Source organism: Coenobita brevimanus, chromosome 78 (assembly GCF_032717465.1).
Source record: "Coenobita brevimanus isolate Jiangsu-jjx chromosome 78, ASM3271746v2, whole genome shotgun sequence".
In the NCBI taxonomy this organism is placed as follows: domain Eukaryota; kingdom Metazoa; phylum Arthropoda; class Malacostraca; order Decapoda; family Coenobitidae; genus Coenobita; species Coenobita brevimanus.
The window spans coordinates 9,884,900-9,908,922 of NC_137031.1; the positions used below are offsets into that span (position 1 = coordinate 9,884,900).

A 24,023-nucleotide genomic window follows, 5' to 3' on the forward strand; every position below is an offset into this window, starting at 1 on the left:
AAATGCATGGCAACGGTCTTCTTGGAGGAAAATCGAAAACCTCGTTCATCAGCCCATCTAGAGACACGGTTGAGAGCCATCTGCATCCTCCTTTCTGCCATTGACATCCGTGAGGCAGTGACAGAGATTGATAAATCGTCAACATAGAGAGAGTCACGAACACCATCAGGGAGCACAGAAATAACGCTGTTAATTGCCACTGCGAAAAGGGTAACACTTAGTATGCTCCCTTGTGGCACACCATCCTCAAGGGGACGTGCAGTAGACAGCTCACTCCCGACTCGGACCCGAATAAAACGATTAGATAAAAACTCCCGGATAAAAGTGGGGAGTTGCCCACGGAGACCAAACTCATAAAGAGATTGCAATATACCATGACACCAGGAAGTGTTGTACGCCTTCTCCAAATCAAAGAACACTGTGATACGATGCTGGTTAGTTGCAAAAGCCTGGCAGATGGAAGATTCTAAAGAAAGGAGAGCATCTGTGGTCGACCGCATCTTCCGAAACCCACACTGGACTGGAGACAAGTAACCACCCTTCTCTAAGTACCACATGAGCCGACTATTCACCATCTTTTCGATGACCTTACAAAGGCAAGATGTCAGCGAGATAGGGCGATAATTAGTGGCCTGCAAGTGAGCCTTACCCGGCTTAGGGATGGGGAGAACCACAGCAACACCCCATGAGGTCGGAAACCCACCATTGCACCAAATTCTGTTATACAGTGACAACAGAAAATGAAGGGCTGCATCAGGCAAGTGGTGTAAGAAGGCATATGGGACATCATCCAAGCCTGGAGACGAGTCACGACACTGCGACAATGCCATCTGAAGTTCAGAAGCAGAAAAAGCAACATTATACGACTCCTTCGCAGTAGATGGAAAACTAATGCCCAAAGAATCCAGGTGCCGTCGGCGGCGTGCCGACGGGGATGAGGTGTCCTTCCTAGAGACATTAGCAAAATGAGCTGCAAATATCTCGGCAACAGACGAAGAATGAGCCACCACCACACCTGCACGAGATAAAACAGGAGGAGAGGGAACAGGAAATTTCCCTGAAATCTTCCTCACCCGTTTCCACACTTTTGTGAGAGGAGTCTGTGAAGAAATTGAAGAAACAAATGATGCCCAAGACTTCCTCCTAGCCTCCTTCATAACCCGCCGGGCATGAGCTTGGGCTCTCCTATATGCCGCTAAGTAACCAGGGTCACCTCGGTGACGACGAAGTCGGGAGAAAGCAGCACGTTTAGCCCTAACAGCAGAAGCACACTCATCAGTCCACCAGGGAACTGGATGGCAAGGAAAGTGACCAGCTGTTCTCGGAATACTCTGCAGTGCCGCCGAGTGTAGTAAGTCTGTGAAATACTCAACAGCAGCATCAGTGCTGACAAAATCCTCCACACATCGGTTCGGGGAACACAGCTCCTCGAAAACCGGCCAGACCGCCCTATCGAAGCACCAGCGGGGAAGACGACGCCGAGGCGCACTCTGTGTCGATCTTAATAAAATAGGGAAGTGGTCACTGCCATGTAAGTCTGGTAACACAGCCCATGTAAAATTCAGGGCTACCCCTGCAGAGCACAGAGACAAATCAATAGAAGTAAAAATACCCGTTTGATTATGGAAGTAAGTAACTTCAGCAGAATTTAAACTGTACAGGTCCACATCCTCCACAATGGAGGCTAACATAGTACCTCTAGCATCAGCTGTGGAGCCACCCCACAGGGGATGATGACTGTTCATGTCACCCAGCAAGAAATAGGGTGAGGGAAGTGCACGAATAAGATTTTCAAGATCAACCCTCTCAATAGTGGCACTAGGAGGGAGGTACAAAGAGCACACAGTATAATGACGGGGAAGGAAAATCTGGAGAGCAACAGCCTGCAGTGGAGTGTTAAGATTCACAGCAGTGAAAGGTATGTCACTGCGTACTAGAATAGCCACACCCCCACCATGACCTTGTCCAGGAAGAGGATCTGAATAAAAAAACCTGGTAACCAGGTGCGCTGGGAGGTGCAGCATCACCAACCATTGTCTCTTGTAGGCAAACACACACAGGTGAATACTCAGCCAGAAGCCAACGGAGTTCCTCCCAGTTGGCTCGTAAACCACGGCAGTTCCATTGAATAATATTAGCCATTAAAACTACGGAAATAAAAAGGGGCAGGGGAGAGGGACAAACAGAAAACCATAAAAAAATACTAAAAATATTAAAATGGAGGAACTATATACACAAAAGAAAGGGTCACTTTAGTGGAAACCACTGAGCGACCCTGGGAGACAATCTTCTTGGGAATGCGGATACGCCCAGTAAGGGGCTTGCCACGGGCAGCAGCATGGCTAGAACGAGGGCCTGGGGTCTGCGAAGTGTTGGGAGACTTCACAGACACCCGTCGCTGCCCAGCAGGAGAGGAAGAGCTACTCCGAACCCTGCCCGGGGCCCCCAGTGAACCAAGAGGTCGAGCAGGAGGGATTCGAGTCCTGGCCTCCAAACGTGGAGGGGGCAGGACAGGATCCTCAGAGGTAACCGGAGGAGGAACATCCGATTCCCCGGAGGAAGAGGTGCCAGACTGACCTGACACCCCAGAAGCCCCCGAAGACCCAGAAGCAGGGTCCGAGGGCTGTTGCACAGATGGACTAACTACAGAGGATGTGGACTCCACGACTGACACCTTGCTTGGAGGATCTTCAAGACTCAAAGACTCTGAGGAACCACGATGACGCTTAGCAAATGAAGAATGTGCACCATGACTACTAGGGGATACCATAGATGTAGAGGTCGAGTCTTGAACTGTAGCGGCAACCGTCGCAAGTGCGGGAGATTGTTGCACTGGCATGGTATCAACAGATGAAGGCATAGGAGCTGACACAACAGGAGGAACTCGAGTCTGCTGCTGGACAGGACGATGAGGACGGCTATGACCGGACAAAACTGACGCATAAGACACTCCGTTACGGAAAACAAATGACATGGCTCTACTCCTGGCCTCAGAAAAGCTTATTTTATCACGATTACGGATGAGAAGGATCTCCTTCTCCAAGCAAAACCAGGCACAGTCTTTAGATGAAGCAGGATGTGCCTCGCCACAGTGCAAACAACAAACAGGTCCAGGACAGTCCTGTCCTGCATGAGTGGATTCTCCACAACTGACACACACCACTGGGAGGCCCTGTTGCAAACGACGACAGACTCGCCCAACATGCCCGTACATCTGACAGTGGTAGCAACGTCGTGGGTTTGGTACAAAAGGTTTGACCCTAAGGGACAACCAAGCCACCTTGATGGATGAAGGTAGAACATTACAGTCGAATGTCAGCAACAAGGATGGAGTTGGGGTAAGTACACCATCAACCTTCTTCCGAAACCTCTCCACTTTAACCACCCTGTGGACCTGGAGTTCTTCAAGGAGCTTCTCTTCACTGTAGCGGAGTAAGTCTTTTAAGAAAACAACACCTCGACTCTGATTGAAAAAAGCATGAGGGACACAAGTAAATAGCGCATCCGGGTCCTTACACTGGGCAGCCAGCCAGGAACCCTCTTCAGGGGATGTAACCTCCACTAGTAGGCTACCATCCTCCTGAGGTGAAATCTTCGGCTCTCTCCCACAGATTGACATAATGTGCCGATGAACCATAAAAATATCTAAATTCCCAATAGGCTGACCATCCAAAGTACGAATGGTGTAGTACCTTGGGAAATCAACCCTCTCATAGACACCTGGCAGGACCTCACGGGCAAGTCCACAAGATGTTGTTGTCTGTTGCCGGCTCTTCTTCTTTGTAGTGGCCACTGACCGCCAACCACTGGAACCAAGCAGGTATGGTTCCAAGGTGGCAATGTGGGCCTCACTAGCCAGAGGCACATGAGGCGCACAGGAGGGAGACTCTGAAGGATGGTCAGGGACAGAACCAGGGTCGTCAGCTGATGAAATTTTTTTCGTGGCCATATTAGAAAAAAACTACCTTCATTCCCCCACCCCTCCACCCACCATGGAGCCCAACAAGGGGAGGCCATATGCCAGGGAAAGCACCACTGGCGACCCCAGAGGTAGTGGGAAAGTATACGCAGGTAACCACCAAGGGACCCTGACAAGGGTGACTCCAGGACGATAGGAGCCACCAGGTCCCCCAGTGCCCGCTTGACCCTAAAGCCACTAGGTGACTAGCCTGGATGGCTAGCCAGTGACCAGCCGATTGACCTGGTCGGGCCCAACCAGGCCACCCGTCTAGCTAGAATAAGGGACCAAAGAGGTGTATTGCTAGCTGCAGGGCACACCATGCAGCATCACTCAACCTCCAGGACTCCCGTCTCCCAGCATTACGGGACGCCACGCACGGCAAACACGTGGGGAGGCAACAGTCCCGCCCTAGATGGCAAATGGGCAGGGACTGACATCACCAGTAGGCCTCCTCTACCAGTGATGTAGGGGGTGCTTGGTCCACGACACTGACAAATGCCGAACCCTACAAAGGTAGGCATGCCTCCAAAGTAGGTGGCACTGCCAGCCACGCTTCAAGCCCCGCCACCACGTCAAGGTGACCCCCCTCAGCGGGGTATATGGGGAATATATACATTTGACATAATATGCCTTAAAACCAGAACAAAACCTAAGCCTTACCAACGATAATTTAAAAGACATCTGTTCCTTTCTTTCTATTCTTATTATGTTTAGCCTTCTCTCTCTCTCTCTCGCTCTCTCACTCTCTCTCACTCTCTCTCTCTCTCTCTCTCTCTCTCTCTCTCTCTCTCTCTCTCACTCTCTCTCTCTCTCGCAGGAAAATTTGTTTTTTGCAGAAAAGCTCATAATTTATGAACATCCATCTCCAGTCGAGGTAAAATTTCGGGTGAGATCTTATCTGCTTGGTAAGGATATTGCATTTGTGGGTAGCAGCTACAACACAGTGAGTAACGATAATGATGTCATTATGTCAGAGTCATCCTATTCTAGCGTTACCACACCAAACTCAGCTGCGTCTGAAAACAATGTTGCCCTTGATCGTGAGCCTTGTCTTTCTGCTCTGCTGTTCTCAACATTAGATGCAGATGATCAGATGAATGAGAATGAGGACTCAGAAAATTGCGATCAACTTATGCCTCCTGAAGAAGACATTACTTTTGAAGAGACGATGGAAACTGATGGGTTGCGATATGTTGGAGGCTACATTGCACACAAATTTCCTTAGTTTCCATTTCTTGGCTCAACTGTAAAGAAAGGGGCAGCTTGTAGGCAACAGAATAAGCTCATGAAACCAAGTAGTGAATTCTTTGCACAGTTGCAAGTAATGGAAAACCTTCTTAAATGTTATCACGGGCAAACAGAGCTAAGGGCTGGAATGACTGCATAAAGGCATTATCAGTACTAATATATAAGCATGTGTCTCTCCCTACTGAAGTAATTACCTTTTTTGTTCGATGCCGAGTATTTTTCAGGATGCGAGTATTAAATAGAAATTTGGTTAACTCGACACGAAAGCTGCAGATTAAGATGTCGAAGTTAAGAAAATGAAGCTCCTGCATAGTAACATATAGTAAATACCGGCAACAGTACCAATAAACATCCGGTATCATTTATAACATAATATACATGTATCCTAATAAATGTCACTATTAGAGTATATTGTGTTTATTTGTAAATCATGTACCTTTAAATAAGAGAAGGGAGAGGTTAAGCAATCATTTGAATTGAGGAAAATGTGTGTGGGGAACAAGAGTTGTGTAAAGGAAGCAAGGTGGGACGGGTGGGTGTGGAGGATGACAAACAGCTCACCTCGACTTGAGGCCTCCCGCTAAAGTTCCACGGGAGATGGTGGGTGGAGAGAAATAGGGGGAGTGCCCTGTCTCAAACGTGACGTCAGTAAATCTGCGCAGTAGAAAGGTGAGAAAACCCTGTATGGATATGGGCCCTTGTATAGTCTACCAACTATCGCTCCGACTGGACGTGTTAGTGTATTCCGCGTCCAAGAAATGGGAAACTTAATTATTTAATCAAACCTACTGTATCTACACCAAACATCATCAAACCTAACCTCACCCACATTTGCCAGCCAGCTTTCAGATTTTTAAAATGCGAATTAGGAATGTTTAATCTGGCCGGTGTAGTGAGAAATCCTGACCCCTTTGATAAATATGACTCCTTGCGTTCATTGCGCTTGCGCCGCGCACTGCCGTTGGCTGCCAGAAACATGCCGGTGTAGCGTTATGATCTGTCCCCTTGTCCGCCCCCTACGGCGCATGCGCGGGGATTGCCAGAGGCCGTCACAAATATGCCATTTGTCCTCTGATCTCTGTAGGGGTAACATGATCGGAGCCTCTCGCCCTTTGTTTACAAACGGCAAATGGTCATTCCGGCTTCTCTTATCATTCGTCTCAAAGCTTTCTCGGGTAGTTTCCGCCTTTAAATTAAATTAGGTTAGGCGGAAAGCAGTAAAAATTCGAATTTCTAAGGTATGAATGAGTTAGGTTGGATAATCATAGATATAATTAATCATCTGGGGACGAGTTATTTAATCTCTCAGGCGTGAGGATTGCCTTAGCTTTGTATCTTTACAGGAATGAGTCAAGCTCGTACTGTCCCGTGTATTAAACCATTTTTATCATACATATCCTTGAAATTATAAAGAGTTTTGGCACACACTACCTCATTCGGTTGTGCATTCCACTGATCAATTGTCCTATTAGGGAAACTGAATTTCCTTACATCTTTATCACCTCTCTTTTTATGCTGTATTTTGCAATGTCCTCTTGCTGATTCTTCACACATATGATATATATTCATTGCCGTTGGCTGCCAGAAACATACCAGACGTACGAATCATTCACTCTCTAACTCTGGAGAGTGCGCGAAAAGCGCACAATCGGGCTCCTTTTGAAAAGAATTTGCGCGCTTTTTTGAAGGGTTGCGCGTTGCGCTTTTTTGGGCGCCTTTTAATGTGATTGGGCGCCTATTGGGCGCTTTCATAAGTATGTAGGATATGAAGTTCAGGATATGAGTTAGAAGACAGTATATAGCGTTGGCTCACACCCTTGGACGCATTGGGAGGTTTAAGCCCCTTGGGTCTTGACCCCTGAGTCACAATGTAAAGGAATATTATTCACCAGATTTCAGGACGGACTATTGCTTACCCTATCTGAGGTCAATGAAAGAGCAAAAATTATATACATCTATTCACAAGTCATAAAGGAGGCATTACACAGAAGGACACAAGTAATCATGCCCATCAGGTGGTTAGGCCTTTCATACAACACCCAACACTGGCTCGGGTCCTCTGAAGTTCCTCCTGGTACTGCCACCTAGACACCGTAGATACTGCACCACGGCTACACAATTCACACCCAGGACGCCTCCCTAGCCCGGCCCTTGACGTGGGTAGGGTCCTGCCTCCTAGATTGGAAAACGATAAGAATTAGCACAGCCCACAAAACACTTAGGTATATCACAGATGACACGCAAGTCGTAAACACAAAATATTGATGGATCACTATATAAAATCAAGTTAAGTATTTCAGAAAGTTTTCCGATATCTTAAATCAAAATATAGTTAAAGCACAAAGCACTGTGTAATCTTACCGTCCAGTATGGAGGTAGAGAAACTAGTGAGGAAGAAGGTCTCTAGGCCGAATGAGAATGGTTCTTGTCCAGTTCAACTACCGAAGTAATGAGATAGTTGATTCATGATCTCAGAATGAATCAGCATTAAATTCATAATCAAACAAAATCTCGAAAAGGGGAGTACTTCTGGAGCACTGATCGAACCCCATTTACGTGAATGAACCATAACCTGTTAAAACATCCCTAAGTAACTGTTTCGATCCCAAACTATCTATCAGACTACAGAATAAATTATACTGAAGACAAGGAATCTAAACAAATACACTCAGCAAGCCTAAGAAACTACTCTGACTTAAGTATACCTATCTTATCCCTCACACAGCTCCCCTAAGAAGTATCTAGCCAGAGGATAGATAGAACAAGGATTATTACCTATAGGCTCGACTCAGAAAATCAGCACCTATATTATCAGAGCCTGCAACATGAACTAACCTAAATCTGTAGGGCTGCAAGCTAAGGCCCATCGCAATAGCCTATTATTGGATCCTTTAAACTTAGCTAAGTAGATCAATGGCTTGTGGTCAACCTCTAATATGAACTCCGCACCCGTTAAATAAAAACTGAACTTTTGTACCCCAAAGATTATAGCCAAACATTCTCTCTCTATGGTTGAATACCGCATCTCTCTATCTAGAAGTTTTCTACTTGCGTAGGAAATTGGAAAAGGCACTCCATCAACATACTGCAGTAGGACAGCTAAGCCCGAATCGGAGGAATCTGTTCGAAGTACAAAAGGAAGTGTAAGGTCAGGAAGCCTAAGAACCGGGTACTCTGTTAAAGCCTTCTTCAATTTAGCAAAACATTCTCTTGACTCATCTGACCAGGGTAATGGTTCATGTACTTCTTTGCGCAGAAGGTCAGATAGAGGGGCAGACATAGCAGCAGCTTTAGGGATAAATCTCCTGTAAAAAGAAATCATTCCCAAAAAGGATCGCAGAGTTTTCTTACTGGATGGGGGCTCTATCTCTAAAATGGCTTGAACTTTGTCCATCTGGGGTCTCAAATACTGTCCGTCAACAACATAACCCAAATATTGGATAGAAGGGAATTCAAACCTACACTCAGAAGGCTTAGCTGTCAAGTTATATTCTCTTAGTCTATCCACAACAGCAGTAAGGGCTTTCATGTGTTCTTCCCAAGTAGCAGAGAATACAAAAACACTGACGAAGTAGAAACATTCTTCAGACCAGCCAGCACAATTCTCATGAGGCGTATATAAGTGGCACAAGCAGTTACTAACCCAAATGGCATTCTAGTAAATTCCATCAGTCCCTTGTGGGTTTGAAAAGCTGTTAAAGGTCGTGCTTTCTCAGACAATGGCACCTGATAATAAGCCTTAGATAGATCCAACTCAGAAAAATACTTAGCACCAGTAAACTTGTGCAAATCCTCTTCCATAGTACACATAGGTTCAGCATGAAATTGAGTAACGTTGTTAAGTACCCTATAATCAACTGTCAGGTGATAACTGTCATCAGGCTTTTTGATCAGTACAACAGGTGAAGAGTGAGGGGAAGATGAAGGCCGAATTATTCCTAACTCAAGGAGATTATCTACCTCTTTCTCAAAATGTGATCCTAGATGGATGGGCACTGGGTATGAGTTTGATTTCAGTCTGTCGGTTGATGAAAGGACAATGTCATGCTCTATAGCGGTGGTGCACCCAGGAATTTCAGAGAATACTTCACTGTACTTGCCAGTAAGGCACATTAGATCTTTTACTTTATCTTTAGATAGGCTAGGACAAACCATGGCATTATTACTTACATCACAAGGGGGATCAGGCCGTACGTTCTCAACTGGTACAGTGAGAATCTCTGGGTCCTCGTCACCATCATCCGCTGTCAACACACAGGCTTGCACAGTTAACAAAGGTCTGGAAGCATCATTAAGGGAGTCAGGTTCATCTATGACCTGAGCAAGACCAGCACAAGCTCTGCGGTGATATTTCTTTAGGAGGTTAATATGATACAGCTTGCTCTTCCCATTCTCATCAATCACATAGGTAACCTTATTCTTACACTCTAGGACAGGGAAAGGGCCCTTCCATGACATAAGCAACTTATTGTGAGTATCTGGTAAGAGGACAAGGGCCTCATCACCTGGCTTCAGTTTACGAGCTTGAGACTTTAGATCAAAGTAGGACTTATACTGGGCACATGAGATCTCAGCATTTTGGGCAGTTGTCTTTGAACACTCTTCCAGCTTATTCTGTAACTCTACGACATATTGGAAAGAAGTACGAGTATCCTCATTTACCTTACGGTCCTCCCATAGATCTCTTAAGACTGCTAATGGACCTCTCACCGTCCTCCCATACAACATCTCAAAAGCAGAAAACCCAGTTCTATCGCTTGGAACCTCTCGTAAAGCAAACATAGTGGGGATCAAGTACCTGTGCCATTCAGTTGGTTTATCTGAGCAGAGCTTTCTCAAAGCAGCTTTAAGGGTGGAATGTAGTCGCTCTATCCGGCCATTACTCTGTGGATGATAATGTGTAGTGTTGCATAGCCTATGATTTCATCATCCTTTGTGTAATTTTAACGCACAGTATGCTGCATGTTTGATCACGAGCGTGTTCTGCCTCAGTCCCACCCTTCTACCGTTATAGTAGAGTAAGTCGTTCTCTCTGTTGTCCAGAGCGGGATTGTCAACTCTATGTCCCCATGGCTTCATTTGCGCGTCCTTATTACAAGTTGTATCAAGCTCTCCTGGCTCCTATATAATGAGCTCAGTCTCTGCATCATTGCCACTTAGATCTGCTCCTCATTTTGTTCACATCTCTGTCCTCCCCTGTACAGATATTATTATTGTGAGTGCTCAAGAAGTCTCCAACCATCTAGCAGCTGTGTGTAATTTGAGTATAACTGTTGTTGCATTTTTTCTTGTACTGTATAGCATAAGTTTAATTTGTAGGCCTAGTGAAGTTTTTGTAATTCATGTAGGGTTCTTTGTGTCAGTCATTTTTGATAATAGTTTGTATCTGTAATTATTTATCTGGCATTCACTGAGTATTATCTGGTATCTCATTTTATCAGGGCTGACTTAGATAAATTTGCTCTTGCTAATTTCGTGTTAATAGAGGCTATTGCAGTTAACCATATATTTAACCTGTTTTTGCCATTACATTATCCTTATGAGTCCTGAATGTTTAGTTGTTAGTTTGTGCATTAAACTTTAACTTGTAATTTTACCTAACTCTTTTGTTTTGAACCTGGAACTTTGCGGGACAGTAGTGATTATTAGTATTCTCACTTAAAGTGTACATTATCTTTCTCTGTTCCGTAACATAAATTTGGCGACCTCATATCAGGATATTCAGGATATTATCATAAGGATATTGTTTGATATTTTGTGACTGTGATATATTCATGATGGCTACTATTTCTACACTTGATGAAGCCAGGGATTTTTTGTCAAATGTGCAAACAGTGTGTGATATAGAAAACAGAACAAAGAATGAACTTAAGATTGTTGCTCAACAATTGGGATTTGTTGTTCGCTCTCATCAGTCTAAAGATCAAATTGTTGCCATGATTAATGAAAGCTTGTTTAATGTAACTCCTCGAAATGAGCAAACGCAGATTGAATTAGCTAAGTTACAGCTAGCCCTGCAGGAGGCTCGTGTGAAGGAAGCTGAATTTCAGGCCCGTTCTAAAGAGGCTGAGGCACAAGTTGAAATTGCTAGGATTCAGGCAGACCATGAGTATCGCATGAAACAAGGTGGAACTGGATCATCTAGCTCTGATGATTTTGATGTGGCTAAAAATGTTAAACTTGTCCCTCCTTTTAATGAATCTGATTTAACGAAGTATTTTCAGTTGTTTGAGAGGGTAGCTACAGGTTTTAATTGGCCTAAGGAGTATTGGACAGTACTCCTTCAAACTGTTCTCACCGGTAAAGCTCAAGTAACTTATGCATCTTTGCCTCAGGATCAGTCTGATAATTATGATGTAGTTAAGAGCTTGATTCTTAAGGCCTATGAGCTTGTTCCTGAAGCCTATAGAGTAAAATTTAGGACAACTTACAAGCAAGATAAGCAATCCCATGTTGAGTATGCAAAAATCAAAGAAGATCTGTTAGAGCAGTGGTTAAATTCTAAGAATGTGGATTCTGATTTTGGTAAATTTAAGCAGATGATTTTGCTGGAGGATTTCAAAAGGTGTATTAGTAAAGATGTAAGCCTATATCTTGATGAGAAAAGAATAGATAATTTGTCTGATGCTGCAGTTTTAGCTGATGAGTATGTTCTCACTCACAAGAGATATTCTAGAGAAAAAGGGAAAGCTGAGAGTAAGTACGTTGCCTCTACTCAGAGTACAGGTAACAGGAAAGAGAATAAGGATGATGTTTCTCAGGAAGTAAATACCAGCTTCACCTCTAGATTTCAGAAAAGTAAATGTACTTATTGTAGTAAGCTTGGTCATACTACGGAGAGATGTTTCAGGAGACAGCGTGATGTGAACAAAAAGGAGTCTTTAAATATTCAGTCAATTGGTCTAGTGTCCACTCTTGAGAGTTCCCAGAATTCTTTAACTGAGTTAACTGAACCTGCTTTGAGGGGTAACTTAAATTCTCATGATGGAGCTCCTCTTTTGAGCAGTAACGTGGGTGACACTCTCAAGAGTTCATGTGCTAATTTCCTGTCTGATGGTTTTGTCAGTCCTCTGGACAGTAATGACAGGAAATCAGTTCAAATATATCGTGATACAGGTGCTTGCCAATCCCTTATGCTGACCAGTGTTCTAGGCTCTAATTTTAATTCCTCTGATGAAACTGTAATCTTACAAGGTGTAGGGAATAATTACTTCTCTGTTCCTCTGTGCAGAGTGAATTTAGAGTCTGGTTTTGTTAATGGTTCTGTTATGGTTGGGTTGGTTGAGACACTCCCAATGTCAGGTGTAACTTTCTTACTTGGAAATGATATTGGTGGAAGTCAAGTGTGTCCAGCTCCTCAGTTGTCTAGTGAGCCAGTGGCTGCGTCCCAGGATTGTGATGTCCCTGATGCGTTCCCTGCATGTGCTGTCACTAGGGCTAAGTCTAAAGTTACTGGCGATTTAGAGGATAATGATGATGATGATGTTATCCTAGCTGACACTTTTCTTGCTAATTTGGACCACTCACCAGATGAGTCAGTACCCCGTAGTGTTGATAATTTGTCTCGTCAAGAGTTGGTTGAGTTGCAGGTTGCTGACCCTGAGTTGAAAGGTCTAGCTAACTCTGCTTACAGTGAAGAAGAGTCAGCCGGTGCTTTTACTTGTTATTATGTAAAGTCAGGAGTACTTATGAGGAAGTGGAGACCCCCAACAGCATCAGCCGACTGTGAATGGGAGGTTGTACATCAAGTTGTCATCCCTCGTGTTTGTAGGCAGGATATCATTAGAGTGGCTCATGATTCCAGTTTGGCAGGACACCTTGGAGTGAGGAAGACTGTGGCACGCATTTTGAAACACTTCTACTGGCCAGGTATCTTCAGGGATGTTTCCTGGTATTGTAAGTCTTGTCACACCTGTCAAGTTGTGGGGAAGTGTAATCAGACCGAAAAGGTTGCACCTCTAGTTCCCATTCCCCCTTTTGAGGCGCCTTTCACCCGTGTGTTGGTGGATATTGTGGGCCCTCTTCCTAAGACTTCTTCAGGATTTTCTTATGTGTTGACCATGATTGATATGGCTACTCGTTATCCTGAAGCCATTCCACTTAGAAATATCTCAGCAAAGAACGTGGTTAAGGAAATGCTAGGGTTCTTCACAAAGTTTGGTCTGCCCAAGGAGGTACAGTCAGACCGGGGAAGTAATTTCATGTCAAACGTTTTCAAACAGTCTCTGAAAGAGTTGGGCATCACCAAGATCACGTCTTCAGCTTACCATCCCCAGACCCAAGGAGCGTTGGAGAGATATCATCAAACACTCAAATCGATGCTCAAGAAATACTGTTTGGAACATCAGAAAGACTGGGATAAAGGTCTTCCATTCGTTGTGTTTGCTGCAAGAGAATCTCCAAATGAATCACTGGGCTTCTCACCTTTTGAACTACTGTTTGGCCATGAAGTAAGAGGACCCCTTAAGTTACTTCAATGAATGCTGGCTGTCGGAGGAAGATGACGTCAACCTGCTGGAGTATGTGATGAATTTCAAAGAACGGCTGTCCACTGCTTTACAGCTGGCGAGAGAGAATTTAGGAGCTGCTCAGGAGAAGATGAAGACTTGGTATGATAAGAAGTCCAGGTTACGCCACTTTCAGCCAGGAGATCAGGTTTTGATTCTGCTACCAGTTCATGGGCAACCTCTTCAAGCCAAGTTTAGTGGCCCTTATTTCGTGGAGAAGAAACTCAGTGATGTCAACTATGTCATCGCCACACCAGATCGTAGAAAGAGCAAGCAACTATGTCACATCAACATGCTAAAGTTATATCACAGGCGGGACGAAAATAATCCAGTCTGCACTGTAGCTGTTCCACCCGAGTCTGCAAGTGAAGCTCTCCCATGCAGTATGAGCCTGAGTGATAGTTTGGGGAAGAATCCTGATATCATGAATGATCTCCAGACTAAGCTTTCTCATCTACCTCCGAAGGAAAGGCAGGAGTTTTCGGCATTACTGTAGGAGTACCCGCAAGTGTTCCGTGCCACTCCAGGAAGAACCACTGTGTTGATGCATGATGTCGATGTTGGAGACGCAAAGCCAATTAAATTGCCTCCTTACCGTGTGAACCCAGTGAAAGTTCCTCTCATCCAGAAGGAGCTTGGCTACCTGTTGGACCACAAGATGATTGGAGCCCTGTCAGAGCGAGTGGAGTTCTCCTGTCACTCTAGTCCCTAAGCCAGGTGGGTCACAGAGGCTTTGCATCGACTACAGACGTGTTAATCAGATAACCAAAACAGACACTTACCCTCTCCCTCGTGTGGAAGATTGCATAGACAAGATCGGAAAGGCTAGGTACATAAGTAAGTTTGATTTGTTAAAGGGATACTGGCAAGTACCTATGACTGAACGTGCTAGGGAGATCTCATGTTTTGTAACACTAGGAAAGGCTTTGCATGTTCTGTAATGCCGTATGGTATGAAGAATGCACCAGCCACATTTCAGAAGCTCATGAATGTTGTAACAGAGGGTTTGGCAGGGTGTGTTGTTTATATTGATGATGTATTAATCTTCAGTGACAACTGGAAAGATCACCTATGCCATGTCAGTAAATTTCTTGACCGTTTAGTTCATGCTAATCTTGTAGCTAATTTATCAAAGTGTGAGTTTGGTCAAGCTAAAGTTCAGTACCTTGGGTATGTAATTGGTGATGGACATGTTGCACCACCAGGAGCTAAGGTTCAGGTTATAAGTGATCTTCCCAGACCTAAAAGTAGGAAAGAGCTACAAAGATTTTTGGGAATGGTAGGTTATTACAGGAGATTTGTTCTTAACTTTTCTATTCTTGTATCACCACTTACAGACCTACTGAAAAAGGGAGTTAAATTTGTCTGGACCGATAACTGTGAATTCTCTTTCAACAAACTTAAAGCTATTCTATTAAGTCAGCCAGTGCTCGCTACTCCAAATTTTGCTAAGCCTTTTAAGATGGCTGTTGATGCAAGTGATACAGGAGCTGGGGCTGTTTTGCTGCAAGAGGATGATCAGGGTATTGAACATCCTGTATCTTATTACAGTAAGAAGTTCACTCCACCTCAAAAGAACTACTCAACTATTGAGAAAGAGCTTTTGGCCTTGATTTTGGGTTTACAGCAATTTTCATTTTATTTGTGTTCTGGTTTTGACCCCATAGTCATTTATACCGATCATAACCCACTGAAATTCCTTAGTAAGTTTAAAGATAAAAATCAGAGATTGACAAGATGGAGTCTACTTCTTCAGGAGTATTCATTAGACATACAACATGTCAAGGGGAAAGAAAATGTTATTGCAGATTGCTTATCTAGACTTTAGACAGATTGTTTTAGAGTAATAAGAAATTTCCTTTGTAAATTTCTTTTTCTTTGTGGGGAGGTGTTACATAGCCTATGATTTCATCATCCTTTGTGTAATTTTAACGCACAGTATGCTGCATGTTTGATCACGAGCGTGTTCTGCCTCAGTCCCACCCTTCTACCGTTATAGTAGAGTAAGTCGTTCTCTCTGTTGTCCAGAGCGGGATTGTCAACTCTATGTCCCCATGGCTTCATTTGCGCGTCCTTATTACAAGTTGTATCAAGCTCTCCTGGCTCCTATATAATGAGCTCAGTCTCTGCATCATTGCCACTTAGATCTGCTCCTCATTTTGTTCACATCTCTGTCCTCCCCTGTACAGATATTATTATTGCGAGTGCTCAAGAAGTCTCCAACCATCTAGCAGCTGTGTGTAATTTGAGTATAACTGTTGTTGCATTTTTTCTTGTACTGTATAGCATAAGTTTAATTTGTAGGCCTAGTGAAGTTTTTGTAATTCATGTAGGGTTCTTTGTGTCAGTCATTTTTGATAATAGTTTGTATCTGTAATTATTTATCTGGCATTCACTGAGTATTATCTGGTATCTCATTTTATCAGGGCTGACTTAGATAAATTTGCTCTTGCTAATTTCGTGTTAATAGAGGCTATTGCAGTTAACCATATATTTAACCTGTTTTTGCCATTACATTATCCTTATGAGTCCTGAATGTTTAGTTGTTAGTTTGTGCATTAAACTTTAACTTGTAATTTTACCTAACTCTTTTGTTTTGAACCTGGAACTTTGCGGGACAGTAGTGATTATTAGTATTCTCACTTAAAGTGTACATTATCTTTCTCTGTTCCGTAACAGTAGTAAACAAAGGTTTAACCCCTAAAAGCTTGTGGATCTCCTGCATTAATTGAGGGGTAAACCGAGTTCCCTGATCTGAAAGAATTTCAAGAGGTATACCTACTCTGGAAAAGATGGTAATCAAAGCTTCTGCTACGGATACAGTATCAATGTTCTTAAGGGGCAAGGCTTCAGGGAATCCTGTTGCAAAGTCGACTAATGTCAAGATATATCTGTGGCCTTCTGAGGATGGAGGGGATAGGGGACCAACTAGATCGATTGCCACTCTAGTGAAAGGTTCAGTGATAATTGGCATAGCTTGGAGTGGAGCTGGCTTAACTCCACCTTTCGGTGACAGGCGCTGTCATCTGTCACAGGATCTGCAATAGTTTCTGATATCAACAGACATTCCAGGCCAGAAGAATACTTCCTTTGTCTTCATCTCTGTTTTCCTATGAGAGAAATGACCTGAAAAAGGACTTTCGTGGGCAACTGAGAGGATAAGATCTCGGCAATCCCTAGGAACAACTAAAGACTTCTTACCAACATTCCCCTTAAACCTGGCAGCAGTGCATGTGCGATACATTAGTCCATCAATAACCTCGAATTTGAAGGTAGTTCCATTACGAGTTACTTCAGTCTCTCCTGACTGTACCTTGGCTCGAACAGACGAGAATGTAGGGCAGGTCTCCTGTAATGAACTGAAATGTTGGGGAGTTATGTCAAGAGGAGGTACCTTTGGAAGAACTAAAGGGTGAACCCTTTTCTTACTTGAGGCACGAGTTTGAACGACACCAATGACATTACCGGGCTCTGCACTCTCTTCTTTACAGAATTTAAGAGCACCAGGCACATTCCCAATTAATACACTGCCAAATGTTATGGGGGCTCTCAGTACATCAGCCCAGCCTGTGAAGTAGGGGCACCTGATATAGCACCTAACTTGAGGGAAAGAATCTTTGCGTCCCTGATAATCCGATACCTCTACCATCTTACACCCTGACGCATCAATATCTGGAAGAACTTCTTCAGATACAAGTATACATGAACATCCACTGTCCCTAATAATAGTGGAAACCCAAGAGCCATTAACAGTTCCACCTGTGGTATAATCTGGGAGATGACTATCTTTGAAACAATATCCTATTCTCTGTTCAGGAGCTGCTGGGGTTAGCTGTTTAAAAGCAAGAGGATTCTTAGGGCAACGGGGTTTGATGTGCCCCTTCTCACCACATCCGTGACAAGTTACATTAGAATAATCTCTCTTGCGAGAGGCTGTGACAGACGGTAACTGGCCTGACTGTTTACTTGCATCAGATTGGTTAGATTGACTTGAACTAGAAGTACCAACTTTCTTACCTTTACTAGGATCAAATTTTGATTTAGGGTAAGCACTGTGAGCCGATGCCCAGTTATCAGGAAGGGTCACTGCCTCCTTCAGAAGAGTCACATTATGTTCCTTGATGAGATTCTCAAGTCTGGGGAAAGCGATGACAAAAACTGATCAAGGAGAATGAAGTCTCTTAAAGACTTATACTTTTTCTGTATGGAGCAAGAGGCCATCCACTGATCAAGAAGACGGCTTAGTTGAATGGAAAACATACCATAGGTTTCCCCAAACTTTATCCTAGCAGTCTTAAACTCCTGGCGGTAACTATCTGGGGTTTTAGCAAAGCCTCTCAAAAGAGCATCTTTTAACAAGTTATAGTCTTTTGTAATCTCTGGAGACAAACTAGTATATATGTCTACACATTTTCCTGTCAGGAGGCTACCCAAGCGAACTGCATAAGTGTCACTATTAATTCCCAGAAGACTAGCAATCCTTTCAAATCTAATGAGATATGAAGAGATATCTTCTCCATCCTTATAAAAGGGTAATTTAGGTCTACCCGGTTCAGGGGGATCAGAAACTGTTCTTGAAGGTTGAGCGTTTTTGGCTAACTGTAGATCGCATTCTAATTTTATTCTCTCGAGCTCTCTCACTTCTCGTTCCTTCTGTCTTTCTCTCTCTCTCTCCCTTTCTCTCTCTTCTCTCTCCCTTTGTCTTTCCTCAAGAGCTATGGCTTGTGGTTGGAGCACATATTGAGCCACTTCATTCCCTTTAAGCCCCAGAGATTCGGCTTGATTTTTAAGAGTGTCAATAGAATCATCCATGGTAAAAAAAAAAAATAATAATGCAAAATAACTAGCTTCTCACTCCCACAAGTATGGGAGAACCTCACGTAGCTCCTACCGAGATATGAGGCTTAAGTCTATGGATTATAATGACTGACATACAAGATCCTAACTGAATGATAGTTCTCTCTTCTCAGGACAGAAGACAACACGAAACTATCTGCAGGATGCGAGCAGTAGTCAGAAATTTGGTATACAATATACAAATATTGGTATACAGAAATTATACTTGGTGTATAAAAGGCTTACCTCCGGGCCCCAAGGATGGCAAGCTACCCATGGCGGGCAATAATCATAGGCAGGTTATACAACATACCTAGCTGAAGTGGTTGAATAATTGTATAATAACTTCAATTCCCTCTACCACAGAAAGGAGTAAGCAGTCGTATCCTGGCAGCAGGGTCGCCACATGTAAAGGAATATTATTCACCAGATTTCAGGACGGACTATTGCTTACCCTATCTGAGGTCAATGAAAGAGCAAAAATTATATACATCTATTCACAAGTCATAAAGGAGGCATTACACAGAAGGACACAAGTAATCATGCCCATCAGGTGGTTAGGCCTTTCATACAACACCCAACACTGGCTCGGGTCCTCTGAAGTTCCTCCTGGTACTGCCACCTAGACACCGTAGATACTGCACCACGGCTACACAATTCACACCCAGGACGCCTCCCTAGCCCGGCCCTTGACGTGGGTAGGGTCCTGCCTCCTAGATTGGAAAACGATAAGAATTAGCACAGCCCACAAAACACTTAGGTATATCACAGATGACACGCAAGTCGTAAACACAAAGTATTGATGGATCACTATATAAAATCAAGTTAAGTATTTCAGAAAGTTTTCTGATATCTTAAATCAAAATATAGTTAAAGCACAAAGCACTGTGTAATCTTACCGTCCAGTATGGAGGTAAAGAAACTAGTGAGGAAGAAGGTCTCTAGGCCGAATGAGAATGGTTCTTGTCCAGTTCAACTACCGCAGTAATGAGATAGTTGATTCATGATCTCAGAATGAATCAGCATTAAATTCATAATCAAACAAAATCTCGAAAAGGGGAGTACTTCTGGAGCACTGATCGAACCCCATTTACGTGAATGAACCATAACCTGTTAAAACATCCCTAAGTAACTGTTTCGATCCCAAACTATCTGTATCAGACTACAGAATAAATTATACTGAAGACAAGGAATCTAAACAAATACACTCAGCAAGCCTAAGAAACTACTCTGACTTAAGTATACCTATCTTATCCCTCACACACACTAAGGTCAGAATTTTAGGTGCAGCTGTTAATTACTAGCCTCATTGTATGTGTGTGTGTGTGTGTGTGTGTGTGTGTGTGTGTGTGTGTTCTCAATCAGATTTTCAGCTCTCAAGACAGAAGTTTGCTGCTTGTCGTGGGTCACAGTCACAACGCGCATCGTCTCTCCTCTTGCCATACCGTGGATTAGTCAAGACAGCATTTAGAGCAGAGTTAAGAAAAATGGGAAAATGGGCCAAATATGGGAAAAAATACTGTAAGGAATGGGAAAAAGATCCAGCACTGAAGGATTGGATTGGAATGGCCTAAGGTGATGATACAAAGGTATCTTGCAAGTATTGCAAGGTGACCTTTAGAGCTCATTACGGTGATTCGTTGAGGCATGCAGCTACTGAAAAACAAAAAAAAATGCTGCACCCTTCTCTAATGGTAGAACATTATTTCAAACAGGAATTATAAAGCGACATATAGATCCTTCAGTGAAAATTGCTGAAGCCAGGATTGCTGTCCATATTGCTTGCCACTCAAGCATTAGGACGGTGGACCACCTGGGAGGGCTAGTGAGTGCTATTTCAACGAAGGAGCTAGCAATCCACCGAACTAAATGCACAGCTATAATTAACTATGTATTAGGCCCATCAATGTTGAAGGACCTTTGTGATGATATTGGTGATAACACATATTCATTGATTATAGATGAGAGCACTGATATTTCAACAGAGAAACAGTTGTGCATCGTTGTGAGGTACCCCAGTATTAAAAAGAAGAAGGTCGTCACTTCGTTTTTGGGTCTATTAAATTTATCCTCAGGCACAGCTGAGGTAATGACTCAAGAACTTGTGAAATTCCTAGAACATATGAAACTTGATTCAAGGAAATGTGTGGGATTGGCAACAGACGGATGCAATGCAATGAGTGGGAAACACAACTCTGTGATCAGTAGATTCAGGGAGATTAATCCCAACGTCATCCACATCAAATGCATATGTCACTCACTGCAGCTGTGTGCCTCATATGCTATGAGAGCATTACCTAATCATCTTGAATTCATGGTGGCGGTGACATACCGACATTTTTCTCACAGCACGCAACGACAGCAGAAATACAAGGAATTGTACACAACAATTAATGTGGGAGAGGAACCCTTGAAGATCATGCAGCTGGCAGACACAAGATGGATGTCTATTGCACCATGCGTCACAAGAATTTTGGAGCAATACGACGAGCTAAAGCTACACTTCCAGGTAAGATATCTTTCTTTTCGCCTCTATCACCTCCAATATATATATATATAAATATATATAGATATATATAAATAACTATATATATATATATATATAGAGAGAGAGAGAGAGAGAGAGAGAGAGAGAGAGAGATAATAATCTCTATAACACCAATCTAGTTATCTATCTATCTGTATATTTATGTATGGATATATGTGCAAATAAAATGTTATGTAGAATATGAATATATTATTTAATTGTATTTCTTTTTCTCAGCTGGTGCAAGGAGATGACAAGAGCTATACCTCTGAAGTGCTTCATAATATGTATGCAGACCCAGTCAACAAAGCATACCTTTCATTCTTGCAGCCACTAGTGAGTGAAGTCAACAGAGTGAATAAGCTCTTCCAAGGGGACAAATGTAATATCACCAAACTTCTCTCCAACTTGATGTCCCTGTACCAGTCCATGTTGCAGAGGATAATGATGCCACGTACCTTCCCAACTTGGGATTCACTCATGGCGTACGAGGTAACAATCTTTATATCCACTATACGACTAAATTAGTAAGATTCTTAACAGAAATACGAACACCCGTTCCCACTTTTCGTTAATCTCATTCTCTCTCCCCCAGTTTTCTATATCATATAGTACTGTCTGAGTACCAAATACTAGTTGTTACTATCATTATTATTATTATTATTATTATTATTATTTTTACAATAGTAATGATAATAATTATCATTATTATTTGCTTCATATTTTCTATTATTTTAACTATTATCAGCCAACATGCATAAGCCTGCGTGAAAAGGTAAAAGCACAGATCCCTAAGAGTGTATACGTACAGAGAAGTTGGCATAATAATTCTCTAGAATGTAGAGTACCTACAGATTATATATATATATATATATATATATATATATATATATATATATATATATATATATATATATATATAATCTATAATATATTTCAATTATTTTGTTCCACGTGCTTGTTTCATATTTATGTGCACCCTGTTTCTTTGTAACGCTCTTCTTTATATTTATAGTCGTTCCTCCCTTAATGTGTACTGTACGTACACATATGCACACACTCATTTGCTCTACCACCTGCCCATCTCTTTCCCTTGGGAGTCGCCTGATCAGAAAAACGTTCTTAATCCATCTTAATCCATTCTTTAAATCCTCTCTCTCTCTCTCTCTCTCTCTCTCTCTCTCTCTCTCTCTCTCTCTCTCTCTCTCTCTCTCCAGTCCTCCCTTTGTCTGCGCTGCCCTTCCCTTCCCATTAACACTTGACTGTTCTGTCTTATAAGCCCTTCTGTCAACCTTGGCTAATCTCATTTTATCTTTTACCAGGCCCACCCTCACACACACACACACACACACACACACACACACACACACACACACACACACAAATTGTCAATATGTGCGTGTGTTTTATTTGTCACCATGTTTACTGCTTATTTTCGTGTTCGCAGGTGGCAGATGACCGTAACCTCATGCCGTTAGCTGCAGTTGACATGGGAGTTCAATCAACCTAGAAGTATCTCGGAGTGGCCTCCAAGCTGATGCTGTAGACAGCATCAAATCTCATTGCCGGGATTATATGCTAACCTTGGTACGAGAGATACGTGGTCGAATCCCTGCCAATATCCAGCTATTACACAGCATGACGAAAGTGTCCCCTGATATTGTTTTAGGGTTGCGGAAGCCTCGCCTGAGTGAGCTGTCTTTCCTCCAAATGTACGATGGGGATCTAGGCAAGCTGGAGCAGCAGTGGCTTAATCTGGGCACCTGTGAATGGGACCATAAATCTTCCGATGATATCAGCGAGTTTTGGATGGAAGTATACAGCCATGAAGATGCTGCAGGGGAACAAGATTTTAAAGAAGTGGGACAGCTTGCACTGTCAGTGTTGGCACTGCCAGTCAGCAATGCTGCAGTGGAGAGAGCGTTCTCTCAAATGAATTTAACTAAAAGTAAAATAAGAAACAAACTGCAGCAAAAATCAGTCGAAAACATTATGCACGTGAGAGCATTCCTGGCTAGACATGGCATATGTTGCAATGATTTTGTACCTAATGAGTCTATGTTGAAGCTGTTTTGTCAAGATATGTATGCAGCTGGGAACAGCGAAAGTGTCGTAGACATTTAGTATACGAAGTACAGCATAGACATACAGGGTTATACACTGAATATAGACTAAGTTTGTAAATTACTTTGTACTGTACCATAAATCTATTTTCCCATAGATAAACATGTAAATAATTGCAAAAGGGTTATACACCTTCTGAATATACACTAAGTTTGTAAATTACTTTGTACTGTACCATAAATCTATTTTCCCATAGATAATTTTTTTTTTTTTTTTTTTTCCTAATAATCATGGCGGCGCAACTGCCAGGGTCATATGCCGCCGTATAACAAAGAAGTAAAAAGTAAAAACAAAAAACAGAGGATAAACCACACAATCAAAAAGGAGAAATTCTAAATATCCTTAAAAAGTCCTGCCTCCTTCACAAAGGAGAGGGTTGCCCCTCCCAAGGCACAGGCATCCTCCCCAAGCACAGAGGAAAGATGATACACACCACCATCCGTTTGGTGGTCAGAGAGGAATCGACGACGCAAATTCTCAAGACTAGGGCACTCCACCAACAGGTGCCGAACAGTCAAGGGAACCAGACAGTCATCACAGAATGGAGGAGGAGCCCTTTCCATTAAAAAGCCATGAGAGAAACGGGTGTGGCCAATGCGGAGGCGGCACAAAGCAGTCTCCCATTGACGAGGGAAGCCCTGGTAACTGAATGAGCCCACCTTCTGGCAAATCGAGCGCAACTTATTGGCACCTACAGCATCCCAATGCTCCTGCCAACAGCACCAAACTCTGGAGGCAATACAGGAGCGCATATCTGCAGCAGGCGGACGATATAGAGGAGACTGTGCAAGAGGGGGACGAGCCGCTGCCGCCTTGGCCA

The 24,023-nt window shown here is 43.0% G+C and overlaps 1 pseudogene; it reads left to right on the top strand.

Annotated features, from left to right (window-relative positions):
- Window positions 1-19,094: 19,094 nt before the first annotated feature.
- Window positions 19,095-23,203, top strand: LOC145408693 (zinc finger protein 862-like; annotated as a pseudogene).
- Window positions 23,204-24,023: the final 820 nt, after the last annotated feature.